The 20125-nt window shown below is 37.2% G+C and overlaps 1 long non-coding RNA gene across 1 annotated transcript in view; it reads right to left on the reverse strand.

Moving 5' to 3' along the window:
• Window positions 1–14063, reverse strand: part of LOC131737540 (uncharacterized) — a 36592-nt gene extending 22529 nt beyond the window's left edge. Inside the window, exons 1-2 of the long non-coding RNA XR_009329184.1 lie at window positions 14016–14063; window positions 12189–12288 (exon numbers count right to left, since the gene is read on the reverse strand). This is a non-coding gene — a long non-coding RNA (uncharacterized LOC131737540). The remainder of the gene's footprint in view (window positions 1–12188; window positions 12289–14015) is intronic.
• Window positions 14064–20125: the final 6062 nt, after the last annotated feature.

Here is a 20125-nt window from a genome sequence, read left to right on the forward strand (position 1 = left end):
GCTTACAGGCGCCCGGCCAGACTACAGGGGTCGCTGGTGCGCGGTGAGCCGAGGACACCCTTGTCGACCTAACCCTCCCTCCCCCCGGGTGACGCTCGGCCAATTGTGCGCCGCCCCCTGGGAGCTCCCGTCCACGGTCAGCTGTGGAATAGCCTGGACTCAAACTCGTGACGTCCAGACTATAGAGCGCATCCTGCACTCCACGTTTAGTGCCTTTACTGGATGCGCCACTCGGGAGCCCCCAGAACAAATCATCTTAACTAAATTCTGCCTAAAAGATTTACTACAATGAACACAATGTTTGATATTTGAAGGAAAAGTCATGTGCCATTTGGTGCAAACATTATACATAGAAAAACACATACGTTAATGATATTCTTAAGCTACCTGTGCTGCACAGTAAATGAATATGATTCAAGTAGCTGCCTGTCATACATGATAAGGTTAAGGCTTCCAACAACTTCTGCTGTATAATAACTCTGCTTCTGGATCAGTGTGCAGTCATCTTGCAGCCCTGTCAACCAAACAACGAGTGGTGCCAGGCCTGACACACATGACTGCTCATGAAAAGTGGCTCAGGATATGTCAGTCTCACATACGTCAATAGAACAAGAGTAGAACAGAATCACAACAAATTAACAAGCCAGCAGAAATTGTGTTTCTATAAAAATAAAGAATCCAAAGTCTACAGACCAATCTTACCCCTTGGGTTTTTGCACTACGATGTATAATTATGCAACAGATTCAAACAGTAGGCACAACACACCACAGTTTTGGATGCGAATACCCAATTTCTCAACATCTATTCTTTTCATGCAGATGTGTGCAGTATAAGAGTTTAGTTTACTCATTTTCCAATGAACCCTTTCTCATTTATGACTGTACATTATTACTGAGATTTAACTTATTCAGAATTATTGATAAAATAGTATGCATTGCAATGAATGTCTGGTCTAAGTTTGAAATCAATCACGCACTGAAGGGATTTAACAGTGATGGATCATGACTACTTTGACACATACTGTTGTGGAAGCAATAACACAACAGTCTACACATGTTAAGAATAGACATGTTTAAGAATAAGTCCTCAGGACTGTGCCTCTTTCTGATCAATCCTGGAGAAGTCAGTTGAGGATCTCCCACATGTGTCATTACAAAATATGACTGATACGTTATCAATATCTATTCAGAACATGAAAGCTTTATTTACAACAAGAAAGAAATTGTGTCAATTGCTATCTAGGTACTTATGAATCATATTATTTGGGACTAGAGACACAGACAATGTGCACAGTGGATTCAGCTTGCAGAAAATGTAAATCAAAAGAAAAAAAAACAGTATTATTATGCAGCATTGTGTATCGATGTGTTACCAAGCTACAGTAAATTTCCAAATAAGTAAGATATCATTTAATTGTAAAATTATCACAATGCTATAATCATATTTCAAACTTTCTTTTCCAGCATGAACTATCTGTTAAAAATGGTAAATGTCATTAAATAAAATTAAGAAAGTTTAGTAGCTTTTATGTGATAACGTTCAACAAAATATCACCAATGTATAAGTGTAGTATAAACTAAATCAAGCAGCTGCAAATATTTGTCTTGTACAAACAAAAAAAAATAATTGTAATGATATACTTTCAGGTAAGTCTAGCATTAAAAGAGGTCCCTTTTTGCCACAGAATGAAGATGGCAAGCTGAAATTATGAAGCATACTGTGCACAGTCGAGTGAGGACACGAATCCTTAACATGCCCAATTTTATGGACAAGGCATTATCGGCTGTGTGATTCAGAACAAAACCATTGTCAGCTGCCAACATTGCTTAACGAGGTAATTACAAATGTTGCATAGTGTGAAGAAAAGGAGGGACATCAGAAACATGATAAATCTGCATTTTTTTAAAAGTTATAATTAGGAGAAACTTTGATTTGATGAGCTGAAAGCAAGATAGTAGAGGTTAAAATGAATGACGCCAGTCACTTGTCTTGAATAACAAGTAAGGAGATTAATAGAACAAGTAGGAACCTAATAACCCACCCGAGATGCTGGCCTCACTACATCTTTTTTCAATTTTGGGGAACTTCAGTTTGTAATTTAGACTAACAACTTGCCTAAATGTATGCAAATGAAAATTTGAGAAACACTATTCATGCATGGAGAAAGCTTCTCATGCACGTAAAGCAAGACATTTGCATCAAATTGGATGACAAAATCTTTATCCCAAAATACACACATATGTCTGGAGTTATACTGGATTTTGCTCTCAATGGACCCATTCTGATGGAGGAGCACATCTCTACAGCCAGGGTGCGATTTGATGGGGATGGGGAGGACAATGATTTATTTGGGAAATTTTAAACATTTAAAATGATAAATGTATGCTGCATCATTTTTACACAAACTGACTTAAAACAAAACCGTAAGATCAGTAGCACATTGTATTAACACGATTTAAAAAAAAATAAAAAAAAAATTATGGAGTTTAGTTTCACTGGAGCCGGATCAGAAAGTTCAGCTGTATAAAGTGGATCAGGCTCGGATTCCACTCACCCGTCATTGTCATCCAACAGTAGTGCTGTATGCACCGTAGCAAGGCAAATTAACCAATGAAAGTAAACTACGTCAACATCATTCAGTTGCTGTATTTCAAAATGCTTTTTTTTTTTTTTTTTAATCATTGGAAGTGCATACTATACTAAAGAAAAAATAAATGAAGTAAAGACAGGACACTAAAAATCCATAGTAGCTTTTTTTAAAGCGCCCCAGAGCCAAAGACTGGAACTTTTATCAGCCGAGTCACCCACTGAGCAGAGTGGAAAAAGGCCAAGATTAACAATTGACTCCTACAGATTAAGCTGTTAAAATACGTATGTTGTATTATGTCCCATGTATTGTTGTTACAATCTGTGTAGTTATCAATGAGGTTATGTACAACAATGCAAGTACTTGGCATGAGTGCGTTTCAACAAAGCAAATATCAATTCAGTATTTATTCTGCACTAATTTGAAAACACATTTCAGATTATATATATATATATATATATTTATATATATATATATATATATATATATATATATATATATATATATGTTACATTTATTAATAAATCTGTTCTGTTAATCTGTTAAGGGGCCGTACTTTTACCTTCTCAACTTGGTCATTCATACGTCATCATCCAACAAGACCCTCCAGGGGTTTGATTAAGTGGTCTTCATATACAAACAATTAATTACTCCCACAGCCAAACCACCTCTGGAAACTGAATTTGAAAACCCACAAATAAACACAGTACACCAGGTAATGCATTTTAAAATAATCCATAGGGCTCATAAGACTCAAACATTTCAAATGTATTCTATACTATATTCTAGACTCAAACTGACCTAGATGCCAGCTTGGTCAGCCTTGCAACAATTTACATGTATTTTGGGAGTGCCACTCAATGGGACATTTCCAGTCTCAAGTGCCCTTAACTCTATCCATCCTGTTTGGGATGAAGGCATCTGCATCTCATTCGCTTTTTAATGTGCGTATTCAAAAAATGGTATTCCTTATTGATTTGGTACTGTGCAGATGAATAAGGCCTGATTCAGGGTCTCCAATCGTAGAATACTGCATGTTCAGAACTACCTTTCTTTGTGGTCTATTTAAAATTACTTGCATACATTGCTTACCTAAAAAAAAAAAAAGACACATTTTTATCCTTATGTCAAAATATAGTCACCCCGTGTCCTGATGATAAAACAAAACATGCATGTCGTTCCAAGAAAGACATATGCAGTGTTAAAGTTGTAAACATTTGGCAGTATATTGTAGATCAAGATACAGACTATTTAAAACTCAATCTATTTTTTTTTTTTAATGGCAACATTTAAATTATATTTTATTTCAAAATGAAACTTAGTGGAGCCACTTACAGTCCCAACATATACAACGTTGAAATAGGATAACCAACTGGTACTGTAGCCTACAGTAGTCATATGTAGGTAACTGCCCTTAACAACCTCAGCCCAAAAGCTAGTTTAGTCAGAAGAATCCAGACTTGGATGGCACTCCGTCACATCTGTTCTTCAGAGCCTTACTGGAGTGCTGTATATGGTAACAAAGTTTGAGTTCCACCCATGTTATTTCTTTGTTCTATGGTGCTATTCAATAAAACCTGTAGAACAGAACTTGATCATACCTTTACAATGTAAACATCCAATAAGTTCCAATACATTTTTTAAAATTACATTTATTGATTTCCCCCATTGGATTTCAGTAATGACAATTTCAGTGGGTACAGTACCAGGAACAGCACTGTAATAAAGATGCAAGTATGATTACTATAGTGATGTACTTTATTAAAATGTCTGTTTGACCAAAATTGATTAGCTAAGCCTTAAATCCTTGGAGAGTCTGAAATCTTATCACAAACTAGTGGAATACCAACAGCTCCTCTTCTCTATTATTACTGGTGATGGATGTTCTAGTTTTATTAAAGGTCACCCAGTGCAGAAAATAGGGACCCAAGCTTAAATGACACACGATTAAACTCTATCACCACTGTTTTTTTCCCCATTTATCAGCATTTCTGGCAAATTGTGTACATTTGACAATTTATTAAAAAACAAAACACTATGTCAACTGGTTTCTTTAGTACTTCTATATAAAAAATAAAAAATAAAAATAACCTGCATTGCTGAGCCATGTGGAGTAAATAAGAATACAGTTCCCTAAAGGCTTTATAGGGTATTTTGTATGTATATTGCAACATCAAATAAAATCCGGAGGAATGGGAATACTTCAAATGCTACAAGAGTCCACGTGGGAAATGACCTGTACATGAGATATGTTGACAGACACAGTAGGGGATTTCATTATAGCCTGGGAACTGACTGGCATTGCCAGCTTTTTCTGTCTCTCTAACCTCTGGCAGTGCTTGGAATTGCATCTGTAAATGTTAAATCAATATTTCAGCCCTATTAAATAAAGGAAGGCCTGGTGGAAATCAAAGTGCCGCTCTTCTACTAATGGCTGATGTGGTGCACTGGTCTTACTCTTCAGCTGTCAGGCAGGGTGTAGGAAAGCAAATGCAGGTTTTGCATTTTAATACCCACTGTTTTCTTTCCAAATGGAAATCTACAAGAAACATGTTTGTGGAAACAGCAGGAGTAAGCCTAAAAAGGAGAAAGAAAAAAAGTGACTACAGCATAAAAGGGAAAATATCATTTTCTGTTTAAGAACCACCAGAACTCATGTCTTACTGCTGCTACAATGTAGTAACACATGTTGTATGTTGTGCTATAATTTTAAGTGGGATATTTAAATGATTTGGAATTGTGAGTATACAACACTGCAAACTAGCTAATGGGGTTTCAGTTTAATGATCTAAAATGAACACACAGCTTTGTGAAATTTTCCATTTTTAGACACATAATGCAGACAGAACAACTCAGAATAATGTAAGTGTTTCATCCTACAGATAAGATGTTTTCAACTTGTTTTTATACTGGTACAATTATTCCACTCTGAAAATTGGTCTTTGCCAATAGTTACTTCACAATAAGAACATTGGGGTTTATGTTTCTCTGCACAAGCAACGTTATTATAATATTCATCAGGGCTGTAGCCAGCCATGACAAATGACAGAGGCACTTGCTAATGCGCATTGGAATATTAATAAGCTGGATTCGCCAAATCGCGGACTACCAAACAAATGTATTATTCCTTATTAGGCTGATATGTACTTCTTTCTATCAACACTATTACTTTGCCTCACCTTGTAAAAAAAAAGTCACTAATAAGCCTTTCGAAGCCATTCGAACACGTTAACTAATGTGGCTATGGAGGTATGAACTGAGCCGTACGGTGTTGCTGTAGTCTGTGACAGTAAAAGATTTTGAAGGAGTATAGAGGCTATATATATATCTCAGCAGGACTTGGAATTTTGTGTACACACACACACACAATGAGGGATGAAATGCATTTTATATTGCGGTAAAGCAACGTATTAGAGAAGCTAAATAAATAATGATTAGTATGATTTTAACCGAAGCCCATACCACAGGTGCCTGACTTATTTACAAAATATGTATTGGCCTTAAGAGAAATAGTGTTATGTCCCCATGTGTTGCTACAAACTGTTTAAATAATGTACCTGCAATTTCTCTTTTCATTGTTAGCATATTGACAACTTTCTACACTTATAACTTTAAACTCTGTGTCAAAGCTCTTTTCAAAATGGCCACTCTAGTGCACTGGGGTTTGAGATCTGTCCTCTAAATCACAAAAAAAACCCATAACAAGTGCTCTGGTTTTCTTGTTCCGTACCACATCATGGATCATTATTGCTGTGTTATCTGTTTGACAATGTGGGCAATAATCCTTACACCATCAGTGCACTAGAGGGGCCATTTTGAAAAGAGCTTTGAAACACATTCCACGTTTAAGGAAAAGTCAGTTTCTCTTGATTTGATCTTTGACTCCATGTGGCAGGCTGAAAGCCCTGCCTGTGCACGTGTGCAAGTTTGGTGTGGAGACTATTGGGTGGCAGGGAGAGGGTTTAAATCCTCCCTGCAAAAACACAGCCAGAGGTGTATTTAAAGGGTGATCATTTGGTGTTAGGGAGTAATGATTAGCATTGATGTTGGTGAGAGGTGGAGGTTTTTCGTGTTCCGTGCTGTCATGTCCCGTCTGTTAGTCTATGTGTCTGAGTTTTGTAGACCTTTTATTTTGGCCCTTGTGGCGTTTGTTTGCGGTAAATGTGTTCTGAGTCTCCCTTCCTGGTTGAAACAGCATTGCCAGTGATGATGTCCTGTCACACTCCTTTTCATCGATTGGTAAGCCCTAACCAAATCATACCAGCTTCGGTTTGCTTTGTTCGAAATCACAACATTGGGAATATGGCATATTACAGTGAAATATCTTGATTCATTATTTCAAGGTAAACAGATACAATGCAAGTCATAATTTTAGTTAATTTCCTTTTAATCACAACTTAAGTGACAGTTATTTGTCAATGTATTAATTTTCATATCATTTTCAGTTTTAAAAAAACAAACACTTTCATGAATAAAAAAGGAGACCGATATACAGGGTTTACAGTAATTAACTGCTGCTTTATTTCTGGTTCAGTCAGAAAGCTCATGCGATAGATTTATTAAAACAGACTAAACACTACTACAATATACATATTTTACACTACATTATTTGGCATTTGTCCTCACCTTTCATGGTACCCCTGCCCATAAATTAGACAAAGCCATAAAAGCAGGTGACGACTGAAGAGGGTAGGCGAACTCTGGCACACAGCAGGGACATAGTGGATTGAGGCAAGATAAAAATCCTTTCCTTGACATATTGTTTATCGAGGGATGAATAAGAAACTAGCTATTCGACTGATGATTTATATCCGATTTGATTTTAAAAAAGCAGTAGCTAATAGAATAGTGCAGAATATTGTTATTTTCTTTTCAAATGAATTCACTGTGTACGAAAGGAGAAATAAAGGCATAATCTTTTAATCAGCTATTTGCAAGGATTACGTTTCCCATGTCAGATTCGCTTGGCATCAAAATAAAGGTTATCAGCTACTTTGAAATCATATGTAAATTGACTCCTGGGGCGTTGAGGTTTGAGGGGTGATCTTGCTTCCCTTGCCACGATTGTGCATCCCTTTCCTATAAGGAAACTTTTCCACCTGCTTTCTATATGTACCTCTATCTGTTAGACACACACATGCATGCATACATGGTTGATGTATGTGCCTCTACCTGTTACACAAACATACATGGTTTCCTTTGTAACTATATATATATATATATATATATATATATATATATATATATATATATATATATATATATATATACACACACATACCTGAGTGATCACAGGGTTGTCAGGAATAAAATGAAAAATTACTTTACATGCATGCGAATGCGGATAAAATTGGATCGTTTCTTTGGTATTTTTTTCTCTTTAATTGCTATATGATAATCATCATTATTCAACAATAAGCTCCGTGTTGCAGCATTTAATACAGTAATCAACCAACTATTTTTTTCTGGCGTTTTCATTTAAAAATAAGAGATTGATTCAAGAACATACAGGCTGAAATCAAACAAAGAAAACCTTGAAGATGTCACAATATCAGTTACAAAAGAGTGGATTTCTTTATTAACATCCAGCATCTTTCTGTAAAGACCACAAGCACTAGCCATTAGATGACCCCCTTTGGGTTTCAGTAGAGCTTGTCCTAAATGAGATATTTAATTTCCTCCATTCTTTATATAGGCTTAATTAGAGCAAATGCTTTGCTTTTATCTCCATGGTCCTTAAATAAAACTTAAATTTGCTCTCAGTCCCACCTGTCAACCATTATTTATCAAGGAAGCCATAATGTTGTACCACTTTAGGTCCCGAAGGCTACGTTTTCAACCAGAAAAGAGCCAGCTGATTGGAGCTCAGGCTTTGTTTTACAGCCACAATAAATAATGTATTTGGCAGGTAACTTTCTAAATTGTTCTCTAGGTGACCTTACTGCCACTTCTACCTTTCCTCCCTAGTGAATATAAAGTGCATTTCCAATGACAGTGATGTTTAGTATAATATATATATATATATATATATATATATATATATATATATATATATAAAAAGATACATTAGTCTATCTCATGCATCCCGAATTTCCTAAAACAGGCATTTGAACTGAAATAAATAGAATGTAATACAAAATGTTTGTATCAATTATAATTGTATATTCCAGTATTTTGTTGAATGTTTGGTTATTCGGTTTCTTTTTTATGGTATGTTTTAGTTACGGGCGTGCTGTTAATTACCTTTTAGAAGTATTTGTCAGCAGGTATTAAATGGAACAAAACACACCTATTTATTGATTAGTACAAGGAATGCTGTTCTTCCCTAATCTTTACAATGGAGTACCAATCAATGGCAATTAACTTCCACACTGAGTGGTTTAAAAAACGATTGGAGACTAATTTCCCTCTCATCCACTGCCATACAGCTGTAGCAAGGCCGTAAACTTACAGTAAAATATGCTGACAAACTAGCAAGTGCAATGTCTGTCGGGTTTAGGAGATAACACCTTGCCCAGGACTAGAATCCCACAATTCAGTGCAAAGAAGACGCTTTTGTAAGAAACTAAGTTAAATGTATGGCATACATACTACCAATGCTACCGATTTAAGCAGTAGGCTACCAATTTTTAAACTCTTTTACCACATACTGATTTCAACGCTAATCATACCGCTTTCTAAAATTAAAAAAAAAAAAAAAAAAAAAAAAAAAAAAAAAGGAAAAAAATGTGAAAAATGGTAATAAAAACTGGAGCCCCAAATTTACATTAAAATCTGCTGACCCGCCACAGTCCTTGTACAACCTGCATAAAAAACACATACGACAGCAAAAAGCCGGGTTTATGATTTATTGTTTGGCAAGGACGAGCGAGGTACCATCCGACATATTGTTTGCCATTGTTTTATACCTTGTGAGAATGCGTGACTGTCAGCTACTGATTGTTTAAAGAGCTGACAGTCATGCAGACTTAGTAAATCCGTGCAGAATGTGACAGAGGGATAATATAATATTATTATTATTATTATTATTATTATTATTATTATTATTATTATTATTATTATTAGTTTATTTAGCAGACGCCTTTATCCAAGGCGACTTACAGAGACTCGGGTGTGTGAACTATGCATCAGCTGCAGAGTCACTTACAATTACGTCTCACCCGAAAGACGGAGCACAAGGAGGTTAAGTGACTTACTCAGGGTCACACAATGAGTCAGTGGCTGAAGTAGAATTTGAACCGGGGACCTCCTGGTTGCAAGCCCTTTTCTTTAACCACTGGACCACACAGCCTGAATAATCGATAGTTAGTTAGTTCCGCGGTCACAAATTATAAAAGATCAGCAGTTTGGCTGCACTCGGTGAGAGTGTTCAGAGTGATGAACTAGAGAAGAGTGAGAAGGTAACCTAAAATCATTAAATATAAAACAATTGCTAAAGCATGCTGGGTCTACACCAGCACGATACTTGTTTTGTTCCGTTTGTTTGACCAATGTGCCGTTTTCTTTTGTGTAGTTGTGTTTTATTTAAATCTTATTTTATTATTTAATAAAGCACTGTAGCCATCTCTTTCACAAGAAGTTAGCAATGTGATGTGTGTGTTTAATTTGACAAATATTTCCTAAAGGTAGAAAATTATGTTTTGGCACACACTTCCTATAGTGTCAGAAAGGTGTGTGGTATTTGGTGTGTATATAGTACCCAAAAGAAGATGGGAGACAAGCATGTGTAAATCACAAGGGAATAATTATTGTACAATAGGAGTAAACAATTATTTTATGCACAAAAGGAAAAAACTAAAAGATCCGATTCTGCCATTTAATTATGGCGTACATTTTTGTATCCTTTAAAATACCAAGTGGAGGTGAAGCTTCCAGCTCTGGGAATCCCCACACACATCTCAATTTATTTTTCCTTTGAAAAATAGTTTAATTAGAAAGTTGTTTAGGTTAAATGATGAGAATTCTGCCATGAATGAGTATGCTTGGGTCAACAACTCTGTGAAGACTGCCATTAATAACATATAAAGCTGCTGTGTTATCTTTAGCCAATAGACTGAACAGGGAGAATATATTCTCTACATTAAATACTTGCTAATGCCTAAAATATCACTGTCATTTGGAAAGATGATATTAAGCCCTACCATTTAGGTCAACTGAATAAGACTGGAAGATAATGATTTACTGTAAAACTCAAAGGATCATGCCTGTGAGATCACCAGAGGAACTTTATTTAAAAATTTGGTAAAGTCATGAATGCAGATTATGTAGATTTTAAATGTGTAATCAACTGCTGACAATTACTGGTAGATTCAATTTAGTATTTAGAGATCATTGTTTTCCTTTTGCAGAGTATAAGTCCATTTTAAAGCAATAATACTTGACAAAGGGCCATTTAGTGACAATATTACGGGTCATTCCTTGTCAGAAATTAGGCTGCCGTAAGCAGGTTATAAAAGACTACTGAGGATCTTTCAGCCAATCAGAGCACACTGTTTGCTTGCTCTAGTCCATAACATATCACAGAGAAACCCAATTCATGACATTATCTGCATCATTTTGAGTTTTAACCATGCTGTATTCTCTGTATCAGTACAGTTGACGTTGCCTGCATTAAAAACATATATCCAAGCACCTCTTGAAATTTCATTTAACTCTATCCATTAAAAACGATGACATCACAGTCGGCCACCTACCTCAGCCTCCTACATCACTAGTTCTGAAGTCATACTAAGGTCACTGTCATCCACAAAATCATCCAAAACAGAGGAAGCCATTATCACAGATAAATTAACACTACTTGATGCAAGTGCCATATTTGAAATGTTCGTAGAGCACAGAAGTGTTAAACTAGCATTGTTCATAGTGAATATGGTTCGTTACAAACGTTCTCAGTTGAACGCACCCCGGTATTCACTTCAACCTTTATATCTCTTGTCAATGAAATTGACAATGGACTAAATAAAGTGCTCATGACTAGAAAGCAAATAGATACATTTAACAATTAATAAAAAAAGCTGTATTAACTAGTACAGTAGGGCAAGAACTACATAATTCCCTCCCAGGCTGCAAGTTTCAATGCTGCTATGAAGTCTATGAAATAATGGTTGGATTATGTTGTGCAATACTATGGTTTTAGGTCTTATCTTTATATTGATTGTTACATGAAGACTGCGTTGAACAAGGGCCACTGACCTTCATACATTGTTTAACCCAAGTCTTCCAAGAAACTGAATACTGTTGTCTTACCTTTGGGACCATAAAATGTTACCTTTTTACTTCCGAGACTCGTTCAGCTGAAAAGCCCTTTAGTAAATGTGTGCTTAGTGTAGAAATGACATTAAATAAAAGGGCAGTTTTAGAGCACATGTTTCCAGGACTGCAATGAAAGCAAAACTAAAAAGAGGGAAGATCACATCACTTATTTAATTTCTGAAAGGTCAGTAAAAGCTTGTTTCTAATGGAATGGTAAAGAATGACATTTAAAAAAATTCAGGGCAGAGATTGTTGTGTTTTACGCTTTTGTATATGAGGACCGTTAAAAGTATCTTTATGTTCATCATTAGGTACTGTCATGTTAAGAGTCTTTACATTAATTCTTACCTCTTATTAGCACTAGACACTTGTCCTCTTTTGTGTTAAAGAGCTCTTGGATCCTATCACACCCTGTTCTAATCGTATGACTGCAATCAGGCCACATGACCTGCAGAAAAGAAGATTAGGTATCATGAATCTAAAAAAAACAGCAAAGTGGATTATCAACCTTAAAACGAACCTGCATACTGAATATTTTGACTAGAAGAAACATGTACTTCAACTGGAAGCATGATAACCTCAAATTTATTCTGATTAGCATACAACCTTCAACTTGCACCCAAAGGGAAAGTTATACACTGAAATCTCAATGAATACAAGAAGCCATGCTAAATTCATGCATGGTAAAGTTGAGAAACAATGCTGTAGGGGCTGCGTCCCTGCCCCTTGTTTTCATTGTAAATAATGTTTTGTTGTTAATGTAATGGAGAAACCCAGACTAAGGGCCGGACCAAATCAAACCATGATCGCTCTTGCGAGAGTGTTTATGCAATAATATTGTTAGTTTCCACATCGCATTCTCTTTATCCCGAAACCAAAACTAGCCATTTCCAATCCGCGAAAGGGGAGGAGATGGATATCGCTTGTTTGGGAAGCAAAAGTAGGTTAGAGTCCGATTGTAAAATAATTAATACACGCACAAAACCCTGGCATGCATATATACATGGCCTTGTATAAGTATTCACCCCCCTGACCAGTTTCCCCATCCCTGCCGATGAAAAGCATCCCCATAACATGATGCTGCCACCACCATGCTTCACCGTGGGGATGGTGTTCTCAGGGTGGTGAGCAGTGTTGGCTTTGCGTCACACATAGCGTTTTGCGCTAAGGCCAAAAAGTTCAATTTTGGTCTCATCAGACCAGAGAACCTTTTTCCACATGTTTGCTGTGTCTCCCACATGCCTTTTGGCAAAATCCAAACAGGATGTGATATGGGTTTTTTTCAGCAATGGCTTTCTTCTCACCACTCTTCCATAAAGCCCAGCTTTGTGGAGCGTCCGGGTTATAGTTGTCCCATGGATGTTTCTCCCATCTCAGCTGTGGATCTCTCCAGCTCCTTCAGAGTTACCATTGGCCTCTTGGTTGCTTCTCTGACTAATGCCCTCCTTACCTGGTCACTGAGTTTTGGTGGACGGCCTTCCCTAGGCAGAGTCGCGGTTGTGCCATATCCTTTCCATTTTTTAATAATGGATTTAACAGTGCTCCGGGGGATGTTCAAAGTTTGGGATATTTTTTTATAACCCAACCCTGATTAGTGCTTCTCCAGAACTTTATCCCAGACTTGTTTTGATAGCTCCTTGGTCTTCATGATGCTGTTTGTTTAGATATGCTCTCTAACAAACTCTGGGGCCTTCCAGAAACAGATGTATTTAATCTGAGATCATATGACACTTTAATTGCACACAGGTGGACTCCATTCAACTAATTATGTGACTTCTGAAGGCAATTGGTTGCACCAGAGTTTATTTAGGGGTGTCACAGCAAAGGGGGTGAATACTTATGTAATCAAGACTTTTCAGTTTTTTATTTGTAAATAATTTTGAAAAATATGTAGATTCTTTTCCCCGACATTATGGACTATTGTGTATAGATCAGTAACAAAAAAATCAATTTTAATTCCAGGTTGTAACACTACAAAATGTGGAAAAGTCCAAGGGGGGTGAATACTTATGCAAGGCACTGTATATATTTTTTTTTAATAAACAAAAACAAACACCTAGCTCTATTCAATCAATAACTAAAACACAGAACAGGAACCTAAACTATCTTACAGGACGGCTAAGCCGTTTACCCGCCAATTAAACAAAACATTCAAACAAAACAGGTTTACACTACCTTTTTTCTTTTCATATGCTTGTCCACACTATCAAGCGGGCTCTCCACACAGCAGCCCTGAACAGACTGGCTGCTTCCTTTAAATACCCTGCATGATCACCAGGTGCATGGGATAATTAATAATAAAACAATTAACAAAACAATTACCCCAACCAATATGCATTTGCACATATTTTTTTACGCAGGGAGGATATTAACCCCCTCCCTGATGTGTTACTATATATATATATATTATTATTATTTTAGTAGTAATATTTTTCTTACAGGCATTTAACATTGTCTGTGTTTTATTTGTGCGTGTTTTTCTACAGTTGTTTTCGCTGTGTGTTTTGTTTGTGTGCATTTCCTGTGCAGTTGTTTTCTAATGTGTGTTTTATTTGTGTGTTTTTCCTACGCAGTTGTTTTTTGTAGTTTTGTTTGTTAATGAGTTTGTTTTTGAAAGTTGTTTACAAAATTGTTTATGTTTTGTACAGTTGAACGGGTTGTTTTGTAGATGTTTATTATTGTATAGGTATCTGTACAATATATCTACTGTACAAGACACTAATGAGAACAAAACCAACACATGAATACATATTTTTTCTACAATCAGAATCAAGTGGCAATATTGTAAACCAAGAGGTCCCTGGTTCAAATCCCACCTCAGCCACTGACTCATTGTGTGACCCTGAGCAAGTCACTTAACCTCCTTGTGCGCCGTCTTTCGGGTGAGACGTAGTTGTAAGTGACTCTGCAGCTGATGCATAGTTCACACACCCTAGTCTCTGTAAGTCGCCTTGGATAAAGGCGTCTGCTAAATAAACAAATAATAATAATAGCATAACCTACACTATGACCATTGTTCATATGTAGTTGATGTTATTAGTGGTCGCAGTAGCGTGGCTAAAGCATTTATCCAACAAGGCACCTTACATACTTGAGAATGAATATGTAGTACACCAGGCTGTAACAATACAAGCAACCAGGTTTGGGGTCCATTCCAATTTTCCATTTCCAATTCGGTTTTATAAGCAAATCCAATTCTAACACAGTCTATTCCACACAGTTACAATACCAATACAGCACAGGGTTAGTTTACTTAGAAGTAGGAGTTTGAATAAAAAAATAAAACTGGAATTGACCCCAACCCTGCAAGCAACTGTGTTTTAACTGTAAATCACTGCATTTCCAGAAAATCACTGAAACTATTTCATTATACAAACATATATGCAAAGTGCTGTTATTGTACCTTATTCAGCTGATGCTAATGTAGAATACACCTCTTCTTTCACAAGTGCAAAAGAAAACTCGGGTCCGGTTCAGCAGAGAGGATGAAGTCATCATTATGGCAGAGGTAGTGGAGAGATGGGACGAGCTCTTCAGTGTGCTGAGCCTTTCTCTCGCTCGAGGTGCCAAGGTCTGTATACAGCAAGACAGCAACACGGGTCCCGGCATCCTCGAGTGGTGTAAGAGAGCTTAAGAACCAAAGTGGTTGCCCAGCGGACGTCCACCACACAGACTGGCGGGGGAGTTAACACCACACCGGAACTCACCCCCCTGGAACAACGTTTGCTGTCCCTGATGGGCCCGAATGTGTGGGGGATGTCGATGCTCCTGATGTTGGCTTTGGTAAGTATATAGAGGTGATTAGCAAATGTGCTCATCACAACATGAGGATTTGATTTCAGTCTACATACACACACATGCATACATACAACCTATGTTCTGGGGAGTAACTATTCACGAGTATGCTGAGTGAAACGTGCATGCATTCTGTACACATCAAAGCTGTGAATTACAACATTAAGAAATACTAGCCTGTCTTTTTAAGGAGAAATGAAACTAACATGTTTGATTTTTTTTTTATTTTCAACACAAATATAGGTGCACTCACAGAACATTAACATTAAACTGTCTGTTCTGTCACATGGGGCCAGAGCCACCTCTGGAGAAAAGTTCCGGCACCCTGCCACAGACAGAGGAGCGTGACACTGTGGACTCAGACACCATCAGCAATAAGGGCAGCCATGAACACCAACAAGAGCCCACAGTGCCGTCCATGGCTGCCTCCACTTCCAGATGCAGGGGTCCACCTCCACAAGATGACCTGGCCCCCATCCTGGCAAGCATCCTGGACAGACAGGAGCAAACACTTACGATGCACAGGGAGGCAATTGGAATATTGTGATCGTTAGCTGCAGACATGCATATGTACAGTATGTGGATCATGTCATCTCAACACCTGTACCTATGCACGTCCCAGCTCCAATGATGACTAGCAATATTTTAGTTGCCTCCCAACGCACACCATCCCCTGTTCACTGCACCCCACGCACACCGTCCCCTATTCACTGCACCCCACGCACACCGTCCCCTGTTCACTGCACCCCACGCACACCGTCCCCTGTTCACTGCACCCCATGCACGCCATCCCCTGTTCACTATAAAAGGGTGTATACTGATTTTAGAAAAAATAACATTACATAACATTACAAATAACAAACATTCAGTGGTGTCTATGATAATGAGACACCACAGTCATTTCAGTTATTTCTCTAAAATACTGAATATCATGGCTAGCCAATAACAAAAAAACATGCAGAACTGTTAGAGCAAAAGTGCACAGAGGTCTTATGTTTCCAATCCTAATCTAGCCATGTGCTTGCCATGAGACTTTGGGAGTACATTTTACCTCATTAATCCCATTCACCGTAAAATCACCATTAAATTGATAGGTACATTTAAAATGATCTATCTAAAGAGGATACTATAAAAGGTGGCACATTTTAATAAGCAGAAAGTATTAATATAATCTTGTTAATTGGAAGAAACCTTTTTAGTCTTTACACCTCAGGCTTTGGGTACACTGCAATTCCAGATTACTTTATTGGTGGCGAGTTGGCCTTTGCAAGTGTAAAATTTTAATGAGGAGCTATTCTCATAAATTACACTGTGTCTTATCTTTGTCATCAAATAGCAAGACATAGCTGCTAAAAAAGGAAAAAAAAAACGTTGTTTTTGTTTTTTAAAGAAGCACTCCATGTATGTTTCATACAGTATGTTAAATATTTCATTTGCACATCCCTTCAAAATGTATCTTATAGAGAGTTTCAAAACAGAAATATGTTAAAGGAAATTCAAAGGCAAATTTTATGTATGAATAAAACTAAAAATTGTAGTTTCTGGAAGAGCAGAGGCTTGATTTGATCAAATTATACCCTGCTGGATTAGCCATTATGAATAGCATTTACAGCGCCGAGGAATCACATAACATAAATATTTTTTATACTTAGACACATTGCGTTTATTAAAATAGACACAGGGCTCGAAATGAACGGCAGCCATGTGGCAATTGAGTCCCCTTGCCTATTCACGTAATGCCTTTCAAAATGTATGTCTATTCACAGCCATTATGGCCGCAGTGCCCTTTCATATACAGCAACTAGAGACGCCTACATTACATCCAAACAGTAACATGATTACGTGATTTGCATGATTGTCACATCAGTGGGGGGGAAACAAATGAACACGACCCTTTCAAGCACATGGATTTCTACTGAGTGTAAAAACTCCATCTCAGAAGAGTCCAGAAAACAAAAGTAGAAAGCCTGCTCAATCTGCAAAACCTGATACTCACAAGTGGTTTTCTTTCAGGTTAAAAAAAAAAAAAAGTACTGTAACTAACTTAAATATGCTTCAATTGCCATTATCCCCTTATTTTTACCACAGCAACCCCAAACAGGTTTTTAAAGTTGCCCCTAAACTGAAAGAAATTAATCCATTAATTAAATGCTAAACTTTTGAGATCTTAATATTATTGCTTAATTACCGCGAGGCAGCATGACGATGCAATTGTCTTTTACGAAATTCCAACAGTAAAATGCATCTTAAATATTTGTATTTTCATTATGTATTTTATAATCAGAGCTCAGATACAGAATAACATACAGAAAGAGAGTAAATAGAGTAAATATTAGTTGACTAGCACACAGTACAGCTCCACTTCAAAAAAAAAATGAGGCGAGGAAGAGTTTTCATTGAAAGAACAGTGGACAGCCTGTACAGTATTTGCTAATTATTTGCAGATGTAGTCTTTGGAAAGTTGGTAGCTTTATCCATACATGCAACACAGCGACTCAGATTTTATATGTTATGGGGTTTTATATGGCATTTTATATGGCATGGGGTTAAAATTCAGTCGTACATATCTTTTAAGGCTTGAGAATAAATTATTATTAATTATTGCCTGGTTAAAGCTTGAACTGTTTTCTAATTTGCCTTTAGGACCAGCTTACTGTACACTTTATTTGCATCAAAAAATCAGTAATTTGGGGGGCTCCTGAGTGGCGCATCCAGTAAAAGCACTCGCTAGAGTGCAGGATACGCTCTATAGCCTGGACGTCGCGAGTTCGTGTCCAGGCTATTCCACAGCCGACTGTGGACGGGAGCTCCCAGGGGGCGGCGCTCAAATGGCCGAGCGTCGCCCGGGGGGAGGGAGGGTTAAGTCGGCCAGGGTGTCCTCAGCTCACCGCGCACCAGCGACCCCTGTAGTCTGGCCGGGCGCCTGCGGGCTTGCCTGTAAGCTGCCCAGAACTGCGTTGTCCTCCGACGCTGTAGCTCTGAAGCGGCTGCACGGTGAGTCTGCAGAGTGTTAAGAAGCGGGCGGCTGACGGCACACACTTCGGAGGACAGCGTGTGTTCATCTTCACCCCTCCCGAGTCAGCGCAGGGGTGGTAGCGGTGAGCTGAGCCTAAAAATAATTGGGCATTTCAAATTGGGGAGAAAATAATAAAAACTAATTGGCAACGACTAAATTATTAAAAAAAAAAAAATCAATAATTTATGTTGACACAAATATGCTCTGGAGACATGGCATTTTAAAGTGGTCTGCAGTTGAACCTTGTTTAAATCAACAATTTTATATTTTTTTCTAATATTTTCTGTAATCATTAATGGAAAAATGAGGTACAGTACACACTCACGGTGATTCTGCAGTAGACATGTGGTGGCTAAAGTGTTTTGAAATCAAGATGTACTGCTATCAATCAGCTACTAGGGGGGCAAGTCGATTAAAAACTTTCCCACAAAGAAGTACATTTTAAAGTTCCCCAAACTGAACTTCTTTCCAAGTCAATCAACTCAACTTTGCGTAACTTCCCGGTAACTTTCAAAACTTTACATAGAAGGAGTGTGTCCTATTTAAATTAAGAATGGTACCTACTCCCTGGTAATTGATCAGTCTCTGAGCTTCCCGTTAAGAAAACTTCCCCCAGTAAAAGCATGGGAAGCTGATAGTAGTAAGTTGGAAAATAAACAAGTCAGATTTTCACAAAGATCTAACCAATCATATTTTTTAAAATGTGAAAAATATAGCACTGACGACACAGGGAAATAGAGAAGCAGAAAATAACATAAACTTAATGCAGCACTATTATAGCAAATCACGCACGAAAGGGTTTCAAGCTGGACTTATATTTTAACAAATTAATCAACAAACACATGTAAGCAGGAACAGATCCTGGACATGCATTGTTTGTGTTTATAAAATTGCTTGGATAAATTAGGCGCTGTGGTTGGCTGAGAAAGTCACATGATCATGCTGTAAGAATTGTCTTACTGCACGGGTATGACATCATAGACCAACTCATTTAACTGATCTATTAATATCACTACGGCTGAATAATAATAATACATGTTTTCAATGACTGGTTGAAATAAAAAAAAAAAAAAAACACCTTTGGCTTGCACTTTTAAAACTGTACGAAGTGTTCAACTGAATAAAGTCCTAAGCCATTTTTATGCCAGAGTTAGAAACGCTGAAGGAAATGAATACAGAATCTCAAGTTTTTTGGGTCTGAGAGCTTGCGTAAATCACTATCTGAACAGTGGTCAACACAATATGTGAAACTGAGTTTAAATCGAATCGTTGTGATGGGTTACACCCTGCCCCTATGTTAATTTTTGTATTATTATTATTATTATTATTATTATTATTATTATTATTATTATTATTATTATTATTATTATATGTATTTTGTGTTAAAAACAAGGTATTATTATTTATTGTTGTTTTGTTTGGCAGGGAAGGAATTAAAAACCTTCCTTAAGTCTTCAAACTGGCTAATTGTTTA

The sequence above is a fragment of the Acipenser ruthenus genome, chromosome 7 (assembly GCF_902713425.1).
Source record: "Acipenser ruthenus chromosome 7, fAciRut3.2 maternal haplotype, whole genome shotgun sequence".
NCBI classification, from domain to species: Eukaryota; Metazoa; Chordata; class Actinopteri; order Acipenseriformes; family Acipenseridae; genus Acipenser; species Acipenser ruthenus.